This window comes from Odontesthes bonariensis, chromosome 12 (genome assembly GCF_027942865.1).
Source record: "Odontesthes bonariensis isolate fOdoBon6 chromosome 12, fOdoBon6.hap1, whole genome shotgun sequence".
NCBI classification, from domain to species: domain Eukaryota; kingdom Metazoa; phylum Chordata; class Actinopteri; order Atheriniformes; family Atherinopsidae; genus Odontesthes; species Odontesthes bonariensis.
The window spans coordinates 22,563,468-22,589,426 of NC_134517.1; positions in this window are offsets into that span (position 1 = coordinate 22,563,468).

Below are 25,959 nucleotides of genomic sequence, written 5' to 3' on the forward strand. Positions count from 1 at the left end.
CTTTTGAAGAATAATACATTTTAGTGCCCTTACTTCTACAATGTAAAATTGTTTGAAAATAGAAAGATTTTTTGCGCTACCTATTAGTGTAAACAGGAGTTTTATGATGCCTTAGTTTGGCTGAGAAACACTAGGCTGATTTGTTCTAATTGAAACACACAGATAGTGGCAGAAATACATCATGCCATACAATGTTTTGTCTGAAATGCAAATGCAATTTTCTTCCTTTTGTTTTGTTTAAGAAGTCATGAGAAAAGGGGGAATGTTCTATTCGCAAACCGTGCAGTGCTAGTAATGTATATTTGCATTTTTATATCTTTCCTCTTTTAATTTTACATCATGCTCCCACTCCCACTCATCGCATACCAACATTTGGTTAAGAGTCTGCTGCACTGGTTTTGAATGCAGAGGATAGCCCTAATGAGTCCTTTTTGGATGTGCAGGGTTTCCCGAGCTGATAACGTAACAATGTTGGGATGCGCCACCATGGCAAAATGGAACATTTCAACGAAGACTTCCATATTAAAATGTATTGTATTTCATTGTGTGTATCTACGGCTACCCAAAATGTTTTGCATACTTTAATTTAGTGGAAATAAAGATGGAAGACAACTGCAGCCTGGACTCAAACACAAGTTCCATGCTTAGGTGTCTGGTGTCCGCCCCCCCTCATCCACTCCAGCCTCCTTACTCTATCTGTCTTAATTGCTCATAACTCAGTGCCATAAAGTGATTATTTCCTGTCCCTGTTTACTGTTGTCACAACCTGTTTGTCATTTACTGCAGGAGGATAACTGGCAGAAGATTACACTGACAATATGTTGCTGTGGAACAGTTCCCTGTTTTGTAAAGTAATGTGAAGAATCTTGACAAAGCGTGAGTGTGTGACAAGTAGGGAATAAAAATATGTTTGATTTGAATTTTCATGACAACCAAACAGTAGAAAGGCTCACAGCTAAAAACAATTTGGCATTTACCCAGATGCTTGTGTATATTTCACAAGTCTTAGATGCTATCATTAAAAATAGACATTCATTATTTAGGTTTATATTATGTGAAAAGGACCTAAAGTCAAAAGCAACAGTTGAGCTAAACATTTGATGAGCACATCAAGTCTCACAGTGATACCAAGTCTGTCACTAAACAAACTTTTTTTTTTTACATTTCCCATAATTGCATTTATTGTTTAAAAAGTTTATTCCATCTTCGTGTATTAGTCTGACATCCTTTATAACCATTTCTACCTCATTGCTACTTGTTGTTCTTGTAGTATTCACTTTTTTTGAATGTTAAGCATTTGGTACTTAAAAAAGAAGTTAAAACAGTTTTTAGAAAAAGAAAAAAAAAAGCTGAAGAAGGAAATGAAAAGCTTGCCCTTGAATCAGTGCAGTCTACCTCAAAAAAGACAGTCACAGAAGAAATAAGGCACCTTGAAGACAAAGATCGAGTTGATCTGCACATGACATCTGACATACAGTTTATTTACAATAACCAATTTTCATTAAGCTGTTGTGGACTGTATCTGCTCAAATGCAAATTATTTCTCTAAAAAAATAATAAATTGCTTTAACTCTTTGTGAGCTGTTGTAGTGCGATGGTAACATGCAACGTATGTGCACTTGCAATTCTACATGCAAGTCCTGTGTGAGGGGTTAACATTAGGGTATGGACATTTTGAATTCTTACTTTTCATATATATGTACAGAAAGTGAACTTGCACATAGTTGTATGTATTGTACATTTGCTATTGATATACAGTATTCATACGAAAACGCACCACATACATGTTTATATGTGTGTTTGTATCGCCATATTTACAGTACAGTCAATTTATTTGTATTTTCATTTCAAGGTACATGAAACTTATTGGAATTCTGAATAAAGATGTTTCTTTTTTTCCTGAACTCTGAATATGCTTTTTTATTTTTCCCTCATAAAAGACAATGTTAAAGCTGCAGTAGGCAAGTTTTCAAAATTCCGAGTCTAAAGTCGGAAAATTCGAACTGACACAACTTTCAGGTCCCTCCCCCAACCTCTAACAAGCTCCGAATCGCCCCCCAAACCCCTCCCCCTCTGTGGACGAGGTTGTGCACGTGAGTTCACACCAGTGTGAGCGCTCACAAGCTGGGGAAGACTCACGCTCAGCAGCGTGTGCACAAGCTGTGATTGACAGGTAGGATTCCTCCACCCTAACTTGATTGGTTAAAAACAGCCGGGAGCGCTCGGTTTTTGTAAGCATGATTACAGGCTTCAGAGGGAGCTACAGATTTCGTTATTTTTCCTAAACAGCCTATTTAATATTCTACTTCCAGAATCCCATGACAGTTCAAGCTAATATGACTAAAAAAAAGTTGCCTACTGCCGCTTTAAACCAGAACCAAATTAAATCAGAATTTCTCTTCTTCTAATTTCCTCACTGCAATTAAATAGTAATATAATTGATAGTAATTCAGTTAGCAGCGGCTGAATTGAAAGGTTTTTGCTACTCCCTTTTTTATTGTTTTTTCAAAACACCACAACCCCATACAAAACCAACTTGTAAATAGAAGAAGCAGTAAAAACACAAATCCAAAGGCCTTTATTACTCTCCTCCCAGCAATAAAATGACATATAAACCCATTTTTAAATAGGAAAATAAATAAATGATTTAAAATCCACTTTTATCATATCATTAGGTGGTATATTGTGCATCCATGGGAAGTTTCTGTGGAAATAACAAAATTGAGGATAAACAAAGTGTACTGCGTTAGTGCTTATTCTCTTTTCATTCCGTGAGCATATCCTTATCATCTGTGAGTGGACTGGTATGAAAGCTTACATATTCTCTTATTTGATTAGTCTAATCATGGAGAGAATAACACTGGCTTTACAGCAAGAAATACAAAATATTTTGCGCTTGTATCATGTCCTGTAACATTACGGTCATTTTGCAGACGCTTTTAACCAAAGCGACTTACAATAAGTGCGTTCAACATCGGTAGGCAAAAGAACTTCAGGTCAACTGTAAGCCAGTTATTTGGAGAATTAGCCATTCTCTTCACTGAATTAAGCATGCTTTTGTTTGCATGTGACAGTTCTAAATAAAGATGTGTGATTAATGTGATTAAAAGCAGTAAAATGAACCATACTAAAAGCAAGGGGAGTGAAAAGTGTAATTTCTTAAGATCAGTGCCTGCCAGTAATTAAGTACTTTTCTGCGTAAGGACTGATGAGTTTGACAGGTCAAAAGTATTAGTATTTACACATTAAAACACTTCAGCTTCCAATGTAGAGCTGTCTTTGTAGAATGGTATTGATGCATGCAGAGAGCATTGTGTGAAAAAAAAATTATTTACTGTAAAACTGAAAGCCTTTATTGTTACAGTGTTTAGCATTAAAGAAATAAAAGAAAAAAAGGAAAGGAAAATGGAGTTTAAATTCATAAAACTGACCAGAAAAAAATACACTTCGGTGGAAAGAGTTGCATTTTTAACAAATAAACATCACAATAAAACTCCCTTGGTTTAACATGTATATCAAAGCAACTATATTCTGATTTAGAAATAATGAGATTTGATATTTCATCGAGTATTAGTAGATTTTCATGGCATGAAAAAATGCCATGAAATGAAAAGCTTGATGTGTATCTGTTAAATAATTATATTCTTATTTACACTTTATACTATGGTTTTGTTATGGATGCAAAGGTAGACCAATGTAAAATGAAAAGATAATGGTTTTGCCTGTAGTTTCTCACCTTTATGCCTTATTCATGGTATTTTGGCTTCATTTATGTTGAACACCACAACCCACAGGGCCTGTTCTGTCTGATGTTCTGTCAATTGAGTAATTGATTAAGAAAAGAAAAACAAAGAGAATTGTATCTGTTTGTGTACTATGTGTGGTTTATTTACTAATCTAGGAAACTGCATGCTGAATTCAGAATGTACAAGGAGGTAGGTTTCCACACAATTCATACACAATCAAAACTGAATATGTTCCGAACAGCTTTAGTAACTTTAATTTGAGTCTCTACCGTGCATCTCCTCCACATTGATAATTTTGCAAGTTTTTCCTTTCATAGTGCCAAGCACTGCAGATTGAAAATACATTACTTTACATTGCATATGCATTCCTTTTTAACATTTTGTCTCAGGCTGGTTCCAGGGAAGAACATTCTTCCTCCATCCTGCTGCTCTTGCTCTGAAATTCTTGCAGCAAACATCTTTGCTTTTTTCCAATGAATTTTTAAAAGGGTCATTTGACCAGGAGGTAGAAAAATAAATAAAATCAGAACAAATAAGAGATAAATAAAGTTGAGTCAAACAAATTACACTCAAGTTATTAGTGGCTATTTTGTAAATATCAAAGATCCACTTGTCCCAGTGTTCTGTGCCTCATTTGCATTCTGATGAAACTGGAGTGGATGTGTGTGAACTCGGAGGTTATCTGTGGAGCTGCAGCGCTGAGCAGCCGAATCAGACAGCTTCACAACCGCATGGCTCAAGAGGATGAGCCACAGACCTCTCTCAAATCACTTCCTTCATAACAATTAAAATATGCAAAGTGATAATTTTCCTTAAGTAGCCTTAAATGTGCAATCTATTTAAATGTGAGGGAAATTGCCTAAAGCTTGCAGTGTGCATGTGAGTGGTAGGTGGGGTGGGGGATAAATTATGCAAATAACAGAAAGGACTCTTGAAAGCCTAATTTTTCTGTAATAAGCATACTGTTTCATTTAATTTTTTCGCCTCTTATTAAAAGTGACAATTCTTTTGCTCTGTCTGATGGCTATATCTGACACAAGCCTGAGAAACTGACTGCTAGACGAATGGTAAAGCATTTTTGCAGCTTTTAGATGATGGTTACATTCACAAAGTAATTATGCACTGGAGAGTCCAGAAATAAGGTTTAATTACACAGTAATCGCTTCTGATGGACACTAGGAAGTGTGAGCACCGCCAGACTGCAATCCATCAATGACAAACCTCTGGCCAGTTTTAATTCCTCCTCATTTGCATCATAACCTCGGCACCAAGTTGCACAAATGCTGTTAAACGTTAATAGGACCTGTCTCTCCACTCAAAATGAACGCTTAAGCCATTTCAATTCCCCCTTTCTTTCTATCTCTTTCTTTCACTTCCCTTCCCTCTCTCACCCTTTTTACCTCATAACACACACACTATCTCACACAGTCCATATCTCCCCTCTCTCTCTCTCTCTCTCTCTCTCGCCTCAATTCTCACATTCTCATGAGTCCTCACATAAATAGACCCTCTTCAGAAAGGAAGCTGAGCACAGGAGACAGTGCACGGTCACTGCTGTGCTAATTGGGAGCAACATGTAAAGTTTTATCTCTTGAGTGCTAACAAACCATACAGACAAGTATAAATTTGTGCATTGTGTGTCTGGGTCTGTGTGTACAATTTAGAGAGGCTGTGTGTTTGTCATGCACAGCTGCAGAGCACAAAGGTTTGTTACACTGTATGTGGGGGAAGCCCCTCAAGTTACCCCAATCCTGAGAGACTGGACAAAATTATGTTATTATTAATTGAAAACTGTTATTGGTGTGACAGACCCATCTCTCCTCCTCCTCAGACTTGTATCAGGTTGATTAGAGCCAGGATGTCTCATTATCTGCCTGTCTCGTTCAAACATCATGAGTCTACAACTTATTATGCCTGGGACATCCCAGCATACAGCTGTGTATTTCAAATATAGATGACAGTTTGCCAAAGGTGGACATTAAACCCCAATGGGCCACTTGCACATACACATTGGGTTGTTTTTATTTATTAAGATAACACGGGGAAAAGCATATTTTGTACTTTAGTGGTCCTTCTGCATCATCAAACTCACCATATACACATAGATTATTATGATATGACCTTGTTAATCCCCAGGCATTCAAAGCAATTCTGCCTTGATATGAAAAAATAATGAGGTGCACTGAAAAGAAAAAAAAAACCATACAAGTCAAGCTGTGATCTGCAAATATAATTAGTGTGTATATCCCCAGCACATTTACTTTTAGAGCTATGCAAACTGCCGGTTCTTATTATTAAGAATTATAGTTTACTTCTTGATTTCTGTGCTGTTTTTTTTTTTATTAAGTGAAAATAGGGTTGTAGATAAAACAGAGTTGGAGAAGAAGCTCAGTCACTGGTGTAAAATATTGCAGTTTACGTATTATCGCTATATGCTGAGCCTAAACAGAGCCTAACAGCCCCATGACACCACCACCCCATCACAAAGTGTACAAAATATTTTGAAAGATAGAACTTAACACTAAACCTGTTCAAGAAATACTATCTATTTTGCATATATCTAAATGTGTAGGCTAGGTAAAGTCACCTATTTTAATACCATTCTATTTTGTAACAGTGTACTGTTGAATTTGATTCCTTTTCACATTTTTATGAAGTGGCCAAAGTGTATTTACCATTACTGTATGGTTCTTTTAAAAAAAAGAGAGCCACACTGAACTCCTAGAATAGTATGCAAATAAAGTAATATAACAAACAGTACGTTTTATAAAACTTTATTCCTTTTTCTCTTTGTCAAAATTAGGCCTTCATTCTCTAATCTTTTCAGGTGCCAAATAGCTATTCAGTGTATCAAAATCTGTAAATTAAAGGAAGAAAATGATCTATATCATTCTCTTTATTGAAATTGTGAAATTCATTAAATGTAATATTTTACGCTGTAATGCACCATACATTTATAGTATATATAACCAAATGCTGATTTTTTTTCTCTGAAATATTCATAATAGCAGGGAGCTTTCTTTACCTTGAAGTCACTTGCAGAAGGAGGCTTTGGTCATATTTCAAAATTGGTGGATCTCTTTAGTCTGTCTTAACCCCTGACTGGAAACAAGAGGACCTAATGGGTAGCAAAGACAGAAAAGTACATGTCCAATAGTCACACATCCCCCTGTCAAGACAATCATGGGAAACACGGAACGTCACTCTCTCAATTTCATCCTTTCCACTGTGCAAGTCGCCCTCCATAACGTCATTATCTCCAGCAGATCTGCAGGGTCCTCTGACAGGGCCATGTTATCCAGGCACTGGGGAAATGCAAATTGATTTCATATCAGGCATGGCATTTTTAAAGCCCCCACACGTTACACAGACTGTCATTTCAGGCAAAGATATGAAAATCAGAGGGAAATGTCAAACTGTGGATTGGCTGTATAATATGAAAAGTGTTGTTTACTCTGATCATCAGATCATGAAACAAGATACTTTTTAATGCCACATTGTCAGTTTACAATTCAAGAGGTCTCTATAATGCTTTTGATCTATACGAGGGTAGAGAGGTTCTCACATCAGAATAACAAAGACTTGACTGAGAGGAATACACCTAATTAATGTAATGCAACAGAAACAGTAAATAGAGCAAATGTCTAATCAAAGTAATATTTTCGAATGGAATCTGAAAGGGATATAGACATTCACAAGTAGTTAGTAGTAGTTCAAATGTACTTTTTAGAAACATCGCAGAATCAGTTACAAATATACTTCTAGAGGCAAATGTACTTCTAGAGGCTCTCTTATGGTACGAAATGCAGTTGCTAACATTGGAAGGGATAAATAAAAAGTGATCATCTTTGGCCCATGATAAAAAAAATTGTCTCCTGATGGGAGTGATCTTTTCCAATAAGCCTCCATCTGTTCACACAACATCACATTGTCACTCCAAAATCCCCCCATGAGGGTTCAGATAGCGTAATGCTGACGTACTGAATATCACCATCTTGCTGTGTGAACACGAATAAATCCCACGTAAGTTTACATTCAGATATTGTTTGCTTTGGTTTAGACCAATAGCCAAAGCACATGGATAGGATAAAGTCCCAGTGTGTTGCACTTTGGGTGCATATTGGCAGAGATATAAAATAATTTTTATACATATGTTCAAATTAGTGTTGAGCCACCTGAAAATGAGAATGATTCTGCTTTTGTTACTTACAACACGACATATGGAGCAAATCCTCATCCTCAAAGTCCTCTTCCTCAAAGTTGTGCCTGCGTGACACAAGCATTTTGTTATGGCTTCATTCAGTCTACCTGAGAAGTTGATACACTTTGCTGGCTAACCTGCATGTCTGCAATTATCATTTACTTATATTGATATATATTTATTTAAAGAAGTGATACCAAGGGTTTTGTATTGCCAGTTTACAGCAATTATATGTTACTATTGGGCACAAGGATCATTGAATGGTTTGATGGAAGCAAAATGGATCAGATTTTTTTTCAGTTCAAATTAGAGACTGTGCTTCACCCAAATACCATGAGGTGTTCTTTCATACAGGCCGAAAGCGCTGATAAATACGTCAGTGGTGAGTCCAATGTCTTGTGGTCATGAGATTAATTGCATAGGATTCATAAAAATTATATCCATTAAAGGGACTGCCGCGGTCGCATTTAAAGAGGATGCTTTTTTTTGTCCTAATTACGATTGTTTTCTAAACTTCACCAAGTAATTTTGCAATATAACTGAACCAAGTGGAGTTACAGATTAAATCCAACCGGGAAGAGACAGTTTTGTTGGAATGTGCTGTGGTTACATGGTACAAAGGCAAAAAGCAGAATATACCATCCATCAGGGTGACACGTTATGAAATTTCTGTTTGTTTATCCATAACCATGATCTTTATCCAACCCAAACCAAAAAGAAATCTTCATTGCTAAACCCATCCAGGACGTCACAAAAGTATTTTAGTAAAGTGTGACTGTATTATTAACTGAACACCACTCAGAAATGAAAAAGTTGTTGTCATATGTTGGTCTTGAACTCGTGTCATGTATGCAGGAATTATTGAAAGCGCTTCTTGTTATCACACCCCCTCCTATCAAGTTGTGAAGGTTTTGTGGCTTCTAAAAGGAAATACTTAAGAATTATCTTGATCCGATTATCCGTTATTATTATTATTATTAATAATAATCATAACAATGATAAAGCGTATTCTTTTAATACCATAATGACAACATCACCGCTTTGTAACTGTCAAAGGCTCTTACTGACCACGTCGATGTCAGGAAACCAGTCAGGTGCAATAACAGAATAAAATCATACCATCAGGTTAAAAAGCAGAAGGAGGTGCAGTTCCACAGAAACAGAGGAACAGTCAGTGCACAGAGGAGAGCACAAAGGCAGGAGGAGTGGCCGAAATTAATAAGTGAATCTAAAACGCAGTAGCATTCTGGACCCATTTTAGTAACAAAGGAATCAGGGTCTACTAACTGCCTTCGTAGGCATATAAGGCATTTTAGAATTTGTATACTGAAATGCAAATTTGCTCAGGTCAGTATAAATAAAATTACCAGCACACTTCTGCAGTAATATTTTACGTGTTTTTTTTTTTACTTAACAGTATGTAAGTTTATAAAAAATATTATTAAGCTGAATATGTTTACTCAGAATGTAAGTGTAATATACTTAAGCATACATACTAATCATTTGTCAAAATGACAAACAATAAGACATAAATGGTACTAAGAGAAGTGCCATTTTGGAGATGAAAGAGTCAGCTCTTTTTCCTGAACTGAGCAAAGCAATCTGGATCTAGTTATCATCGCTACTATGGAAAAAATCACTTGTATGATCGGATCAAAACGAAGAACTTGTTGGCACTTTAACACCTAAGGGAGATGTTGGACCAACATGATATGCAATGCTTTCCACAGCCATCATCAAAACACAGAATTGGGGAACTTCTGGACAAACAGTGTTCCATCCATCCACTACAGTTCCACCGACTTACAAACTTAATACCATAATATACTGAAGGCAGAATGTGGCAGCCAACAAATAAATCCCTTTTTTTCTCCCGATTAAGTTGTTGCCAGTTGCCAGAGATCATGCAATTCAGTGAATACTGAACTTACATTCGCCAGCTTAAAACCAATTCTTGCCGAATTCGTGAACGAGAAACTGTAACACAATATTAAAAAAAGCCTTGATGATTTGTCAGTGTTCGTAGTTTGTTCCTGGAGTAACAAACACATCAATTATTGTTTTTCTTGTTTATTTTCAAGCATTTCCTGTTTGATACACACAATTACTGTCAGGTGAATATATTGTTTATTGACTCAAGGGGAGATAAGAAAAAAGAAGAAAGCATATGGCTAAAGATGAAGGTCAAAAGCAATTGAGAAGTTTGTCAAAATTTGATGACATAAGCAATCTGTAAGCTGTTATTGCACCCAAGCTTGAGGTGCAGAGAAACATATTGAAATTACAAAAAACACTGCAGCTGCCAGCTCACTGCCAGGAATGATTGCCCCGAGTGTTTTTTTTCTACTTTGCTTCTCTCTTTCTGTCCCTTAACCCCCCTCCTTCACATGCATGGCTGCCTGCCAGATGTGAAGAGAAGTGTATCTGGATTTAATGATATTATAAATGCTCTTCTTTATGCTCAATAATGGCTCAGTTGTGATTGCTGTAGGACTGTCAGGGCCTTATCTTGATACAAATGGAGTTGTCTGTCATCCAGCATTGAGTCATCAATTTTAGCCGGTGATGAGGCTTCTTTGCCGTACCTAATCATCTGTCTCGTTGGCAAGCCTCTGAGGCTGATCAGATAGCGCTTGTAGAAACTCCACAGCAACAACCATCAAAACAGAAGCTTTCAGGGAAAATTGAGTGGGTCTTGTTATAGCTTGCATGTGTGGCAATGTCCAAAGCTTTCTTAAATTTTTTTTTTATAAAGCAAAGCTTGGAATAAATCATACAGTACACCCACATTTCTATTGATTAAAGCAGTTCCCATGCCTGCATCTGGTGAAATGTCCACAGAATAAAGAACAGCTTTATATTCTGTCCTGTCAAAATGTTAGGTCATTCTATCAAGGCCAGCCAGTCCTATACAATAGCACAGAAAGTCCTCTGTTGGAAATCACTGAAAGGCAGAGTGAATTCCTCTGCATAAGAAATAAACTTGGAACGATATGTCTTTTCATTTAGTTCACTTGAATGCTATTTACAACTTAAATGTGAGTAAATACTATATAGTTGCCATATCTTAGATCTAATAGTCACTTTACAATATGTCGGTATGCAAATAAAAGACCTAAAATTCTAAACAGCAATATTCTTCATAAAAGTCTCTCCATTCAGTTTTATAAGCAAAGTACACCCATTTTATTATATGGAAGCTAAAGAATTAGAGTTTAAGAGTTTAAGGTTTTTCACAACAACTACAACTCCTGATGGATGCTCATCAGTGTAGTCTGGTGTAAATATGTAATAATTGACAAAGAAATGATCCACACACATATTATGATGATATGATAAACTGAAATGGGAGCATTTGCAGTGAATGTACAGTGTAGTGAACACTTTACACATGCAGTAACAATAACAATATGTAAATAGAATAACTGTTCACTACTTGCAAATATTTAGTCAATTTGAATAAAGGAGTTATATTGCAATATTATTGTAATGAAACATTGTTGAAACTACAAACTTTTCAGATGTTTTTACTTTTTCCCTTCACAGGGTTTTTACACCTATAATCACATAAAGTCTGTTCAACTATTACTACAACTATAACTTTGGTTATATTTATGACGCACATCAAAATATATATATCAGTTAGACTGATGACAAGGGCTCCTCTCAAACACTTACATTGTACTGCATTCTACACAATCACCATGATGAGAACTTAAAAGACTTTTCCTAATGTGAGGGTGTGAGAAGGCCCCGTAGCCCATAGACCCTGCTTTCATTCATCTCACTAACATCAGGGAGCTCAAGCTTGGCGTCACTCAAAGCTTTTTCTCCTTTGATATTCCCCAGGCAGACCCACAAATTAAGCTCACTTCTGTTTGACCAAAGATGAGACCAGCCCCAAAGTAAGGCAGCTTTCCCTCCCTTTTTTCACAAGAGTTTGCAATCTATCCCTCAGAACTCCACAGACCTGTAAATCTCTTGAAAATCTCTCTATTCATTGTCAGCCTGCTATAAAGAAGCCTATGGAAAATTCTTTGAGTTCAGTCTTCAGTCTGACTGCAAAGGACGAGCACATTTGGATTGTGAATGTTGTGTGGCAGTGCAAAAATCCGTTTTATTTCTGAAGGACCATGATCATATTGCTGTGCTGAAAAGTGAGAACTTTTAAACAGCAAATATATTTTTGCCATGAAAAACATGATCTTAGTTGTATGTGTATAGTATTGAATATGTGGCACTGTAATCAATAAATGTAAATAGTGTACTGCCTCATTTGTAATGATAATAAATTGTTTGGATGAATTTTGATTTCCAGGGGGAAAAAAGCATTTATGTAAGGTGGTGGGTAGAATTTATTGATTCCAGATCATGCAGCTTCTGAATAAATAATCATTTTAAAGTATGATTTCGAAGATATATTTTCTCATGAGTATGTCTGTTGACCAGCAAAATATCCCGACTTGGAGAACAACTCATGACAAGCAATCTTCCTTAATAGGATTCTTCTCTTCAAGAAAGATTCACAAGTAAAGATTATCTGAATCTATTCCGAGCACATTCAAAGGCAAGGGACCATGCACTCCCTTTGCGAGTTCATTATCATTCTCAGGTTATCCCTGGCCTAGTGAATCTGGAACGCAAATGAATTAGTGAGAATTAAGAAGTCTCTGTGGTCTGAAACCTCTCCAAATCTCCTCCAAGATGAAAGGTACATAGCCATGGCTTATGTACTGTCGCTCTCCTAACCTGAGCCCCCACAGTAGTCCTATATCTACCCACCCTGAGAAATCTCCACACACACACACACACCCTTCATCCCAGAAAATGGACACAGTACAGTCAGTTAATGTTGCCTAACAACTCCTGACCGCAGGTTTTGTCGTGAGGGAAAAGTTGAGCAGGGCAGCAAGACTGAGGCTGCCATCGCTAGCGATTAATTACAGCACTGTGGTGCTGGCACTTTGGCATAGTTGATCCCTCTGCAGGCAATTCTACCTCTCATCTCCTCTCTGTAGCCTTCAAAGGGCTCTTTTCTGCCTGCAAGACTGAACCCAGGCCAGGTAAGAAAGATGCCATGGTTTCACATATTTCATTGGGATTTGTCGATCGTCTCTTATCACTCCCCTTTGTGCTGCAAGTTATTATGGGCCGTTAATAAAACACAAAAATTGTCAAGTTTTTGCAAAAAATGAATACATGGTAATGAACATACATCTGAATTGATTAAACCGAATTGTATTTGATCTGATTGCTTTCATTGAACTCACACAAGTTTCCTGGATGTGTTTTGTGGCTCTGACAAAAATGGATGAAATTTAATAATAGTCTGTCTGTGCTCAGTATTTTTCCTTCCTTCCCCACCCTTCAGACCAGGCCTTTGTAACAGACTGCAGAGACTGCCTCTCTCCCTCCGCTCATTCAGCATCACACCCTGCCCTTGTGCTGGACATCAAATGACCAGCTCACCCCCTGAGGAGCTCTCAAGTTTCTTCATTTCAGCAGCCGCCTGGCTCTCCCCTGGTCAGCAGCCGGCCACGCAGGGAGAGGGGACATCTGCCTGTCTGAGGATAAGGGACAGGCTGGCTCACTATCCGTCTGTCAGACCCTCAAACTGGACCCTGCACGTCACCGCTCCACTCCCTTCTTGTTATTCTGTAGAGAATGTTGGGATCTGATATGTGGCATTGTTTGTGCCATACCGGTCAGGAAGACCAGGCGTCTAGGGCTAATGTACTGTGTTCTGAAAAAGAAAATCTCAGTGTTTGACACACACCGCTCACACAAAGCTGCAAGAGCACAGCAACAGGAGAATTAAACATCAGATATGTGTGACAATGTGCTAAAAAAAACTGTAGCAATCCATCCACAAAAAAAAAAGACACAAGTATTGGAAAATGTTGAGTAGTTGTGCGCAACAGATAATCTTTTCCATGTTGATGTAAATAAGATCCACTAATACCTACACCATAATGATTATCTCTATGTAATCACATGCAGTTTTCTCAATCAAAGAGACATGCAGTGATCAATACATATATTTGCATAAAAATCTATTTCACCATAGCCGGGGGATCAAGTCTGAGCTCTCTGGATAAAGATGCCTTTGGCCTTCGTGCTCATCTAACCTGCAAAGTAATTTGTTTCCTTCCTAATCTTGATATTCATTCTTTTCCCCTGATGATTTCTAAACTGGTTTATAGTTCATATAGGCATGTGGCTAAAGGAAGTGATGAGTTTCACCGAAATCATGTACAGGTATTAATTAGCTCTGAAGCTGGTAACCTAAATTTGTGTTTAATTGGATTATATGTAAACAACTGTAGCACATTCATGTCTTTTTTTTTCTTTTTTTTTTTTGACAAGTTATGAGTTTTGAATCATATTCATTCTTGCTTGGCTATCACGTAACCAAAACAGAATAATGGCATGTAGAATCTGATACCCCGGTGCCCAGAAAGAAGCATTGTGCTGTAAACTATCCTGCATGCTTGACTGCTGGCCTGAAGCCACATCTATGAGCAGAGGAGGACCGAGCTCCGAAGAGCCTCCTGGACTGAGCCGGAGGTGAAGGAGAGAGTATCACACTCTCCTTGTCAGCTGCAAGGGTAATTACTGCTGGCTGAAATTACTCAACATTTGTTTATTAGCTCCCCAGAGCACACTGTAAATAGATTGTCTGTTATAGTCCGATCACATTAAAACCCTGTGCTGTGTGAACCCACCTCCCCCTGCCACCGCCTCCTGTTTGTTGAGAGCCAGCCTGCTGCTCACTTATTGAACAGCTAGAACCAAGGAGCCATGTTAAATGTGATTGTTTTCCATTAGCTACATCCTGTCTAATACCTCACTTGTGCGTTGCAATTACTGAATTCTGCCATGCAACATAACCTTCATTAGCTGACTGCAGAGTCCTGCAGCTCCAATAGCCCCTTACCATTATTAATTTGTTTTTTCTTTTTTGTTTTTTCTTATTCATGAGCAGGCAGTGTTTTAATTCAATATTGATTTCTATATGGACAATTTGTGCCCATGCTTCGTGTACTGCATGCTTGCCATGCTTTAAGTGTACACAGTGATTGAACATAAAGAAAAAGGAAGAAAAAAAAAATCAGCAGGCCGTGTCTTTCCTTGTGTTCATCGTGCTGGTTGGTTCCTGTCAAAGATGACACTCTGAAACATTTGACCTACTAAAAATGAATTCTTGGCCAGAGCACAGTGACAGTGGAGAGCAATTCGCTCCTTGAAAATGTAAGGATATATAATAAAAAAAAAAAGCAGAGGAATGCAATTGGCCTGTCAAAAGAACAGGAGAGTGGAAGAGAAGTGGGGAAAAAGAGAGAAATCGAGTATATTAATGTGGATGAAAAATGTGAATGAAATTTGTATTCACAGCTGTGTGCAACTGAAATCCTTTCACACCGTTTGAAACATTACACCAAATAACTCATCTCCAGGCAGCACCAGGAACACTTTGGTGATAATAGCCCAAATGTTGTTCCACAGACAGAAACATTTGTACCAGAGATATTTAGCTGTAAAATGAACTGAAACAGCATGCTCTGTGTGCCTGTGACAGGTAGAGCATGGCTCCCTGGGAACCAGAGTAATAAAACGTTATCTTTCTCTGGCATTCTCCCTTTTCCTCTAATGTTACCCTAATAAAAGCAACTGCTGAGGTGACTGTGCACAAATAAGGGCCTAAAGCTGCTGGACAGCTATCCCAGCCCCCGGGAGCCACATTACACACACCTAATAGCCACTCGAAGCTTCATTAGGGTATTAATTCTCTATGTTTCTGAAGTGATTCCATCCATAATGTGACAGTTTCTGGCTGCTTGCAAGGCAACTTGTTGTTATTATTGTCCCTCTCCCTCCATTCTACTCATTTCACCCCCTTCCTTCTCTAAGCATATTGTTATTCATACTGTGCCAGTGTCTCTGTTTTTTCAAGGAAAGATAAATCTGATAATACTGAATGTCCTTTGAGATGCAGCCCAATGAAATTGCTCTGAGCATTGCCAAAAGCATAGTTCCATCTGACCAGGGGAGCAGATGGTCAGGTCCACCCCCAGGTCTGGGAAACATGCAGTAACGCTAAACATTAGATGCCATTTTGCATTTTTAAATACATATCACCTCTTCCCACCTGCAGAATGTCAGAAGTCCAACATTCACGGCCAACAGTCATGTGGAGTCCGTGTGTTGATGATAGATCTGTTTCCAAAAGGCAGTAAGGTAAAGGGAAGACAGCACTGCCAAACCACCCTTTCAGTATCACATTTTATTTACCATAGATAAAAACCGTCGAAAATGTAATGCCAGAACTCGTGTATTAACGATCAAGGTAACATAACAAAGATGACATATAATGGCGAAGGGAGAGAAAATAGCGCCAAGCGATTGTGAGGTCTGACTTTTTTAACGATTTCGTGATGCAAATGTATTACTCTTTTGAATGTTATATTTTTCAAACCCCAGCCAACTAGCCGGACTACTTTCGTCAACGCCAAAACGAGGCTGGAACTCGGCTCACAGTACGCAGTAGGGGGTAAATCAATGTTCATAAACGATATTGCTAGTATGGGATGTCATACAGCTTCATATTAAAGTCCTAGATGAAGACTATAAAGTGGTACAAAACATTCTAACTGATAATTTAGTCTATATTACTTATAAATACAACAGGATGCAATTATCAGTACTATAATAGATATCTAACTGGTCATGGGTAATCATGTAATTCTTCTCATGGAAAGAGATTATGAAAATATCTCAATTCAGGAAACTTGGTGTGGAGTCCACCCGGGGTAGCGTTTTAAGTAACAAATTTAAGGAAAACCTTTGTGTGGTTTGTTTATCAGATTTCATGTGTTTAGCCAATGGGGCAGGACTTGGCAGCCAGTAATCTAGTTAAAAGAAAATTTGATGCTATATATTATAACGGTGTCTGTTATAATGCAACCCATTATGTTTTCCAAACTTTAATCATAGTTTTTCATGGCTAACATTAACCAATCATAGGGCAATCCCTTACTTTAACCAAGTATTTTACAATGTTTAAGACAGCAATGGAACAGCAACTGATCTCAAAAGTAAAGTGACTATAAAATATAATTTGTTGGGACAAGCCTCAAACTGGGTTGGTATTTGTGTGTGTAGCTTATTTCACCAACCCCAATCGATCTCCAAATATCGACTTTGCGACCTCTTATTTCTGATCCAAGAGTCACTGCATGACTATTTGGTGAAATGTGGCACTGTGATATTCCTCTATGTTGTGTCCAGTATCCAACAAAAATTAACTTTTCTAACACAAATCAGACAGTTTTAGTTTATTTTGTGTTTTTCTGTGAGACTGGGATGTGTGTATTCACGTAAGTTGCATCAATTCTTGATAAGATTTGAAAAAAAAAAGAAATACACGAACACAATTACCAGGACACAGTTATTATATCAAATAAAAGTAACATTTAGAAATGAAGATCTGCAAAAGCTGTGGCACAAATCGTGTAAGTTTTTAAAATGAACTCAATGATTGATATAACTAACAACATTTTTGCTCTACACTTGTTGATTCAGTCAATTTTTTTCTACTGTGGTGATTATTAGAGTCAAAGAATACTGGAGCCACTGTGATGGACAGTACAGCAGCACCACAGCAAAACATTACATAAAATTGCATAAGACTCTATTCATTCTATTCATATATCATATATATTTTTTAATTTGCACATGAAGTGATGTGTACTAACCTGTGTGGGACAGAAACAGTTATTCAATTAATTGATTGAAGCACAGTCAGAAAATTGATCAACAGTTTAGATATTAACTGTATTTGCTGTCAAATAAAAATACTAAACATTCACCGCTTGCAGCTTCTCAAAACGTGAAACAAAGCATTCTTTTATCTTCTTCATATTTACATTGAGATATGTCTTTCAAATATAGAATTTACAAATTTATTTTTCATATTAATAGGTTAACTAAGATCAGTTAATGTGGATTAAATACTTGGGATTTTCAACTCGAAAGAAAATGTAACGTTTGCTTGATTCAACTTTCATATGCATACTTCACTGTTTTTGTACTCTTTTTGGTCCAATTGTTCCAATTGAGCAATATGTTGATAAAATAATCAGCAGTTTAATCATTAATTGCAGCCCTACAGTGTTGTGGGAGGTGGTGAGTTGAAATTCAGCCATAGAGTCAAGCAAAGCTAAGCTAATTCTCAGCCAAAATGTATTCAACATTACAAGAAATTCATTCCATCACTCCTTTCACACCAATGAAACCTTAAACCTAAAACCTCTTCACCACTCTGATCATATCGCTTCTGTGCTCACATCCTCTATCTTGAAATAGCACAGCAGTTTCTTGAGGGATATCAAAGGGGGGGAAATGAATTAGGAATATTTAAAATGCAAAGAAATTCTCTTGTTTCAAAGACTGCAATATCAGAAGGTTCACGGATGGTGGGAGAGGGCTACTCATCTTTGTCGGTGAAGAATTCCACTCATCCCAGCGAAGCTCCTCGAGATACAACTGAAGTGGAGGATTTTGACATCTCTGAAGTGAAATGATAATTGCCTATAAAGACCAAGGAGGGAAAAGAGAGAGGAGATGAGAAAAAAAGGTTGGAACTAAAGAGAGTATAAGGGTGGTGAGCAGGAAAGCAAACCACAGAGACCGTTTACATAAATAGTCATGAAATGAGAACTTTTTGCTTTGTATTTAAGTTGAGAAAGAAAGATTCACCGAAAGGCCAGTAGGCCAGACTAAATAATCCCTGACCGAGCTTCCCATTTTGAATTCCATAATAGCAGCCAAGATTTTAATGTAAATATGCCATTACACTGTCATTACGGTGATCAGACTGCATGGCTTACAGGTCAGCCCAGCCACTGTTAATTTTGCAGGAAAAAGCTTTTTTTTTTATCTTTTGAAATGTTAATAATGTTCTATTAGTTAACGTAGCGTGACTAAAATTCAAATTAGACTTAATTTATTTTAATATCTGTGACTAGCTTGTCTGACCATTTAGCAATGGTCTTCGTCTGAATATAACACTCCAAATTGTGATAATTTGCATTGGATGGTTGAGGCACGCCTCGCCTCATTCGTGGGCTTGTTTGAAGTCAAGGATGATTCCTTCTTGCTCCTTGATGTAAAAGAATCTAGAGTTGAATACTACCGTCTGTCACATTTAATGCATTTGCTTTATGCATAACACTAATACAGACAGTCTTTAAATCAATGGGCCATTTAATAATGTGAAGTTTTGTTTCAAGTTTCACTCTTACCGACTATTTAATGTTGCAGGACATGTTGATTTTCTTTGGTATATACAAACATGGTTGAACAAACTTGTTAGGGGCCAACCACTGGGACCCTACCCCCTACTTACTCTGTCTTTGTCATTTCCAAAGTGCCATCAAATACATTGTACATAATCTTCTTTATGGCTTCTTCAAAATGTACTTTTCTCATGCTGTCATAACGCTTAAGAATGTGAGGTTTTCTTGTCCCAATTAGTCTGTTTTTTGGGTTGTTTTTCTTTTTTTAGGTACATCTTCTTTTGGGAAAATGTACAATGTGAGCACATACACAAACATAGGTCCCCTCTTAATAATGCAGCAAGTGCTGACATCACTGCTGACATGGGTCCCTTTGCAGCATCTAAAAGTGCCCATTTTGTTGGAAATGAAAGATTATTTTTATCATCAAAATTGTCAATGTATTTTTCATTTATTGCTCCGTAAAGTAGTCCAGAAATATCTAAATATCTAGTCTAAATATTTGTAGATACATCATCTTGTTACAAATAAATGACTCAGACAGTTGTAAGGTTGACTTACAGACAAGGTTCCTGTGCAATAAAGCCAAACTTTTCCTACTGTAATCTAGAATTGTAGTCAGGTTTTTCTTCTTATTTTTCAGATCATATTTCACACAGAGTAAGCTCATATTGCATCAAACTTCAGGCTGTAAATGAATACAGTAATAAATCATTCGTGAAGCACAACAGTTATACTACTTAAGTTAATCGATTATCTTGCCAAAAAAGTTAGAAATGAACGTGGGTTAAATGTAAAGATGTTAGGATAGAAAAAAACATAACATATTCACACACAAACTTGTGTGGAAAACTAGCACACAACTTCACCATCGAAATCATAGGTCAAGCCAAAAAAAAAAAAGAATTTGCTGAAATCTGTCAAAACATTTCTATAAATCTCCTGTTCTCCCCTTGACTTTTTGTTGTTTGCCTTAAAAATGATACAAATCTTCCAAGACACACAGTGACAACTTGGAGAAAATGGATTCAGAAGATCATTTCAATGAATAATTATTTTCTCCTTCACTTTTATAAAAGGTTTCCAGAGGTAGATGGTGGCACTCGCCACTCAGCACAGAAAATGGGTGTGGATAGAAGTCCAGCTGATTGGAAACATCTGGGTGATTGTAGGGAGCACTCTCACATCATCCTGCGTTGGCTGAGATTTGACAGTGCCCTCTGAAGTGACAGCTTTGACCTCGGCCAGTGTGCATGCGTGCAGCTGCCAGAGACACAGTCTGGTTGTAAAAAAAGAGGACAGAGCCAGACGCTCTAGGCACTGGTACTGCCGCTTTTGATGGGAGCTCTGTTGACAGCCAACGTTTCAGCAGGAGTAAAATACAACCAGCTTGTTGGTGTATTTGGTTCCAAAAAAAGTGACCATGCAACACCTTTTTGAAACATTTGTTTTCTTCATGATTAGTTGCACGTTTTACATCTTGGGCTTTCAAAAGAAAAAGCTTGAGATATATCAAGTGCGATCACTGCGTGTCAACATCATTGTGCCATAAAACACTGTGTTAGTGAAATATAGTGTTTTGTTAACCATGTAGAAACGTGATGTTATTTTTTCTTAGTGCTGCGTTTTGTTGCTTTTAGTGATTTCGAGCCACATTATTCCGAACACCTGCAGTACTATGCCTAAAACGGTTAAAGAATTTTAGATCTTACCTGTCAACAACTCAGTGACAAACAGCAAATTAGAGATGATTAATTATAATGACAGACACATGTTTTGTATTTGCAAAAATATATTAGTTTTTCACAATTATTGTTGAACTATCATTTGTAAATTTGCATATTTGAGGTCAAAATTAGAAGGGGAAAAAGTGTTTTTGTTTGTTTCTTAGTTTTGCTCCACTGGCATATTGAAACATGTCATTAGATATTTTAGCTCAGCATCACCACATAATGACATTAATATTCATGTTTATGGTAATGGACTTTTGTGAAGAGAACACTTATTCATATTTGATTCATTAATGTAATGAATGCAAGGAATGATCAGATAATATGTTCTTGTATCCTTGATATGCAACACGGAGCATTAGACTGCCTTAAATTCAGGTAGGTGTGCTTAAACTGAGTTAATTTGTCCCAGAATATAGCAGCTATAAACTAAGGGAGAAAAGACTGCAGAGAACCTACAACGTTACAGATTAAACAAAACAGAGTGAAATGGGTTCATTTGCTTCACCCTCCTCTTTTCAGAGGAGCTAAACAGCTTATCATTATTCAAGGATATCTTTTAAATAAGGCCTAAATATGCGGGTGAAACCAATTTAACGAGTGGCCACCAAAGACGTTTGTCAAATGATCTATATTGAGATTTTGACTGTGTAAGCCTCTTATCGTAACTGCTATAAAACACACATCATTCTGTTTCAGGACTGAATTTCTGAGATATGAAAATACAATAAATGTGACATTTTTAAGCTTGGCTTACTTGTTAATTACAAAACCATTTAAACTTGAACTTGGGCGAACTTAGCGTGTGCATTTATGTTGAGGAATAAGATTCAGTCTGAGAAAGGAAAGAATTGTGGTGGATGAGTTCCACGAGAGATCAACTGAGGGTCTAGTATGGCAGGTCATTTGATTTAACTGCTGTTATTGATGAATTGCAGGTGCTTTCCTTATTTAAGCAACTAACAGTCTAAATGTTTTTCTTTTCATAAGAAATTAAATGGTTTAACTTTCTCTTGTCTACATTCTTTAACAAGGACGTTCAACAAATATAGCAAAAGACTGGAAGTGAAATTGAATTTGCATGAAGGAAGGGACAGTGAGGACAACGTCAGTCATGTGGAAGAGCTTAATTACCTCAAAGAAAACACATTAATGTATCCTCTTTAATTATCTGCTGATAAGCCACACAAAAGAAAAGAAATCCAAGCATCCTTTTTCAACAACAGCTGCACACATCGTTGATACAGCATGTGTAAGTGTTTTCTTCTCAAACATTAAGTTAAACCATGCAGACGTGCAGGCATTATGATAGCTATCTTATGTGCCTTGACAACAAGTCTAACATTATCTCTTATTCTTGTGTCAGTCCTTTCAATGAATCTTGTGTAGTTGGCCAAACAACTGCTAATGAGCTGCTGCAATGTGGAAAAACTGTGGTTCGCAAACTTAACATCTGCTGTGGATGATTCAGTGTAATTCTTAAGGATGTTAACGCGAAATCAGTTTGTGACACTAACAAACAAACAGCTTTGCTCTAAATTGTGGGGCAGAACAAATTTCTAGTCTAAACCAATTACAGAAAACCAATATAGTCCACAGTTTGTGTCTTTGCACTTTACAGTACTGTGTGGCCTATTAGACTCTCTGTCTACTTCAGTAAACACTGCACACTCCACACACTGCGCAGTAAAGATGGATGAGCAGCACTCCTCGGTTACCACAGCCACATTTATTTAGAAACAGTGGGGAGAGTTTTGGAGGTGAGGAATAATTCTAGCCAGCGGTTGGTGCCCGGTTTGAAAAAGAGGAGGAGGACCACCATGGGGCACCTGACAGTGATGAAGAGCATGGGCACATGCTGGCAGATTCATCTTGAGCCACAGTGAGAGAGGGGAGGGGGGTTAGACACAGCGTGGAAGGGGGAGAGATGGCGCTCAGGAGGGAGGGCAGACAATGGCTGAACACAGGTTTAACAATAAAAGCAGCAGAGAGCAGTGTTTTCTTTGAGGTTTGCTCTTCGGCAGCGACTGCTGTAACTTTCTGCAACCCGCAGGTAAGAGTGAGGCGGAGAGGGGGAGGACAGAGAAAACTAGAGATTTTATGTGACTCACAAACTGACATGAGGCTTTCAAAACATTACCTGCTACTTGGCTGGTCTTGGTCAATTACCTGTCACTCCACAATTCTTTTGTTCCTCACTTCCTCCACTGTCCCCAGTGTGGTACTGTGATACGGTTGATGCTGATCGCTGTCTCTCCAGCCGGCTGTCAGACAGTAGCTGAGGTGAGTGCTGGGAACCCAGAGATGTAAACGAGTGCATGCCTTTGATGACTGAAAGATGCGTCCTTCTAGTTTGTATTTATGCATTCAAGCTGCCCTCTGCTGTTCGCATTCCCAATGACAGGAGATTACACAAAAGGATATAATAATGTTATGCATCAAATCACAACTAACATGTCCAAATATGTCCAAAGTGTTACATGTGAAGTCAGCAACAACCTTCCCCATTCATTAGTTTTTCTCAGCTTGAAAATTCCTTGTTGACTTTTGACCATACATTGTTTTTTTTAAACATTTAGCTTTGTTAAACTTCTCTCACTATGTGTCAGGATAACTATTTATAGAGTAATCAAAGGACACATGTGAAGGGTTATTATAGCTTCTTTTCCATAAATGACACTGCGGATGTCAAGAGAAATGTTAATAGTAGTTGAGGAGAGGTGTGGAGTTGAAGCTGGCAATATGTGTGGAGTATCTGCTGAACAGCTTCATACTTCATGCTTCAAATTTATAATAAAACAGGTGCAGGGTTCAATGCGCTCCAGCAAAGATGCTACTCTAGCTTTTTAATTTGAACTATTTCTTAAATTCTTTCTTCTCTTCCTGGTGGGATTTTACCCACTTTATTTACACGTATTTGATTAACAAGAAATTTCACTTGCTTCTTTTTTGACCCAATTTATTTTAGACCTTCCTGCATTAAAATGAAGCATTTTTTTTCCTGCCTGACAATTTGATTATTGCAGTTATTCAGAGAAATGTGCAGGCTGAATGATAATACGTTTCTGAAATTCAAGCGGCCCGTGTTCTAACGAGGGCAACATCTTTCCCCTTCCCATTAACATATCATCTGAATTCAGTTACCTGGCACAATTGCAGAGATCAACAGTGTTGATGTGTCAGCTCTATGTATGTGTTGGCTTGTAAAATCAGTTGCACTGAGAGTCAAGTGGATGTTAATGCCCCACAGACCCGTCAGTCTGATTTCCCTCATAAAGCAGGAGTGCATTTGTGCAAAAGCGCTCCTTACATCTTTTAAGAGAAAATTGTGGAGTTTAACCTCCCAGTATTATCTCTCCTTCTTTCTTTGTGCAAGGAACGGGCGAATATCCACAAGGAATTTGGCACAGTCCACACAGTCAGGACGCTGATAATCCCAAGTCTTTGACTGTTGATAAGACGGCCAATTTAACATAATTATAAACCACTAGTATGAATACAGACGATTCATTAATTTAGAACATAGTGGAAGATGATAATTCAGATCTAGCATTCACTTGCGATTATCACTCATGACAATGATTTCATTAAATGCTGCTCAGTTTTTGGCATTATAAACGTAATTGTTGTTGGGAAAAAAAAAACAGTTTAACATAATAAAATTGTAAACTGTGAATTAAACGGTGTCTGGTTCATAAAGGGTGCATTAGAGAGGTGAGGCTGACAAATCCTTCTCTCAAAACAAATCCTGTTGACCAAGACTATTATTACCTCCACATTTAATTACTTTTTTGCTTTTTGATTTAATTGCTTCAATAAAAATAATCTATAATGCTTTTTAAATTACACTTTCCAAGTGACCTATGTAAAGAGTATTTTATTATGTGCACACGGTAATTACCCTGTCACAGTCCAGTTAGGGGCTATTGTCTGGCTATTCTCTGCATAGCTGTTACTGGCATGACCAGCATGCTTAATGCCCATTTACTGAGCCCATAACTTTTTCAATAGTTGCACAATATCCACAACACAAGCACATTTGGTCTTGTTTTATCCCAGACTTTTTTTTCTAAAGAAGTAAGAAAAACAAAGCCAAAAATATTAGTCAGTAGCCACACCTAACATTGGGTTTAGGTATGAATTAAAGAGATTTAATCATATTACCAGTAGGCACCTATCGCAGGTTAAGTGAGCCGCAGGCCATCTACGGGAAAACACATTCATCTGTATATATGTATATTTGAAGCATAATCTGTCCGCTACAAGATGTATTTTTTCATCATTCGAAAGAGGAAGGAGAAGTAAAAATGATTAAATCACTTTTATCAAGTGGATTTTCTGCAATGTGCTGGTTGCTAATGAGCTGCTAATACACAAAATATATTATTGATGTTCAGTCAGTTTTTAGAATAGTCTGCTGGCCTCTATGCTTTTGTGCATTATTATTATTTTGTGTTGACACTGCATTTATAAAGGTTAAGATGAACTGTAAATAATTTTTCAGCACCTTATCACTGCAATATGCCACAATGTTCTACTTCTAGTGGAAAACTCAGTAATTCATCTCTTTAGTTATTCAACGGAAAAAATTATGTAGTCATATAGTTCAATATCGAAAGAAGACCATAGTATATTTTTGAGTGGTAACAAAACACTGAGCATGTATAAAAGTAATTACGCCCTTATTACTGTGGCTGTACACATTCATGTGCCTCCCCTCCCCCCACTGGTTGACTAGAGGCTGCCCCTTCCTTTGTATGGGTGGCCTTGTCAGTCCTCATCCAGTTCCCAGCAGCAATGGCCTCCACAATTCCTCCTTCTCTCACCGGTGGGTTAAGAGAAGCTTCTTTTGAAAACATGTCCTCTAAGAACCAACACAAAGGAATCTATTAGACTGACAAAATATTTCTTGTTGTTTTAGAGTTCCACTGACATTAAGGATGTAAGTGGAGCATACATATGCAGTTTTACATTAACAACATTAA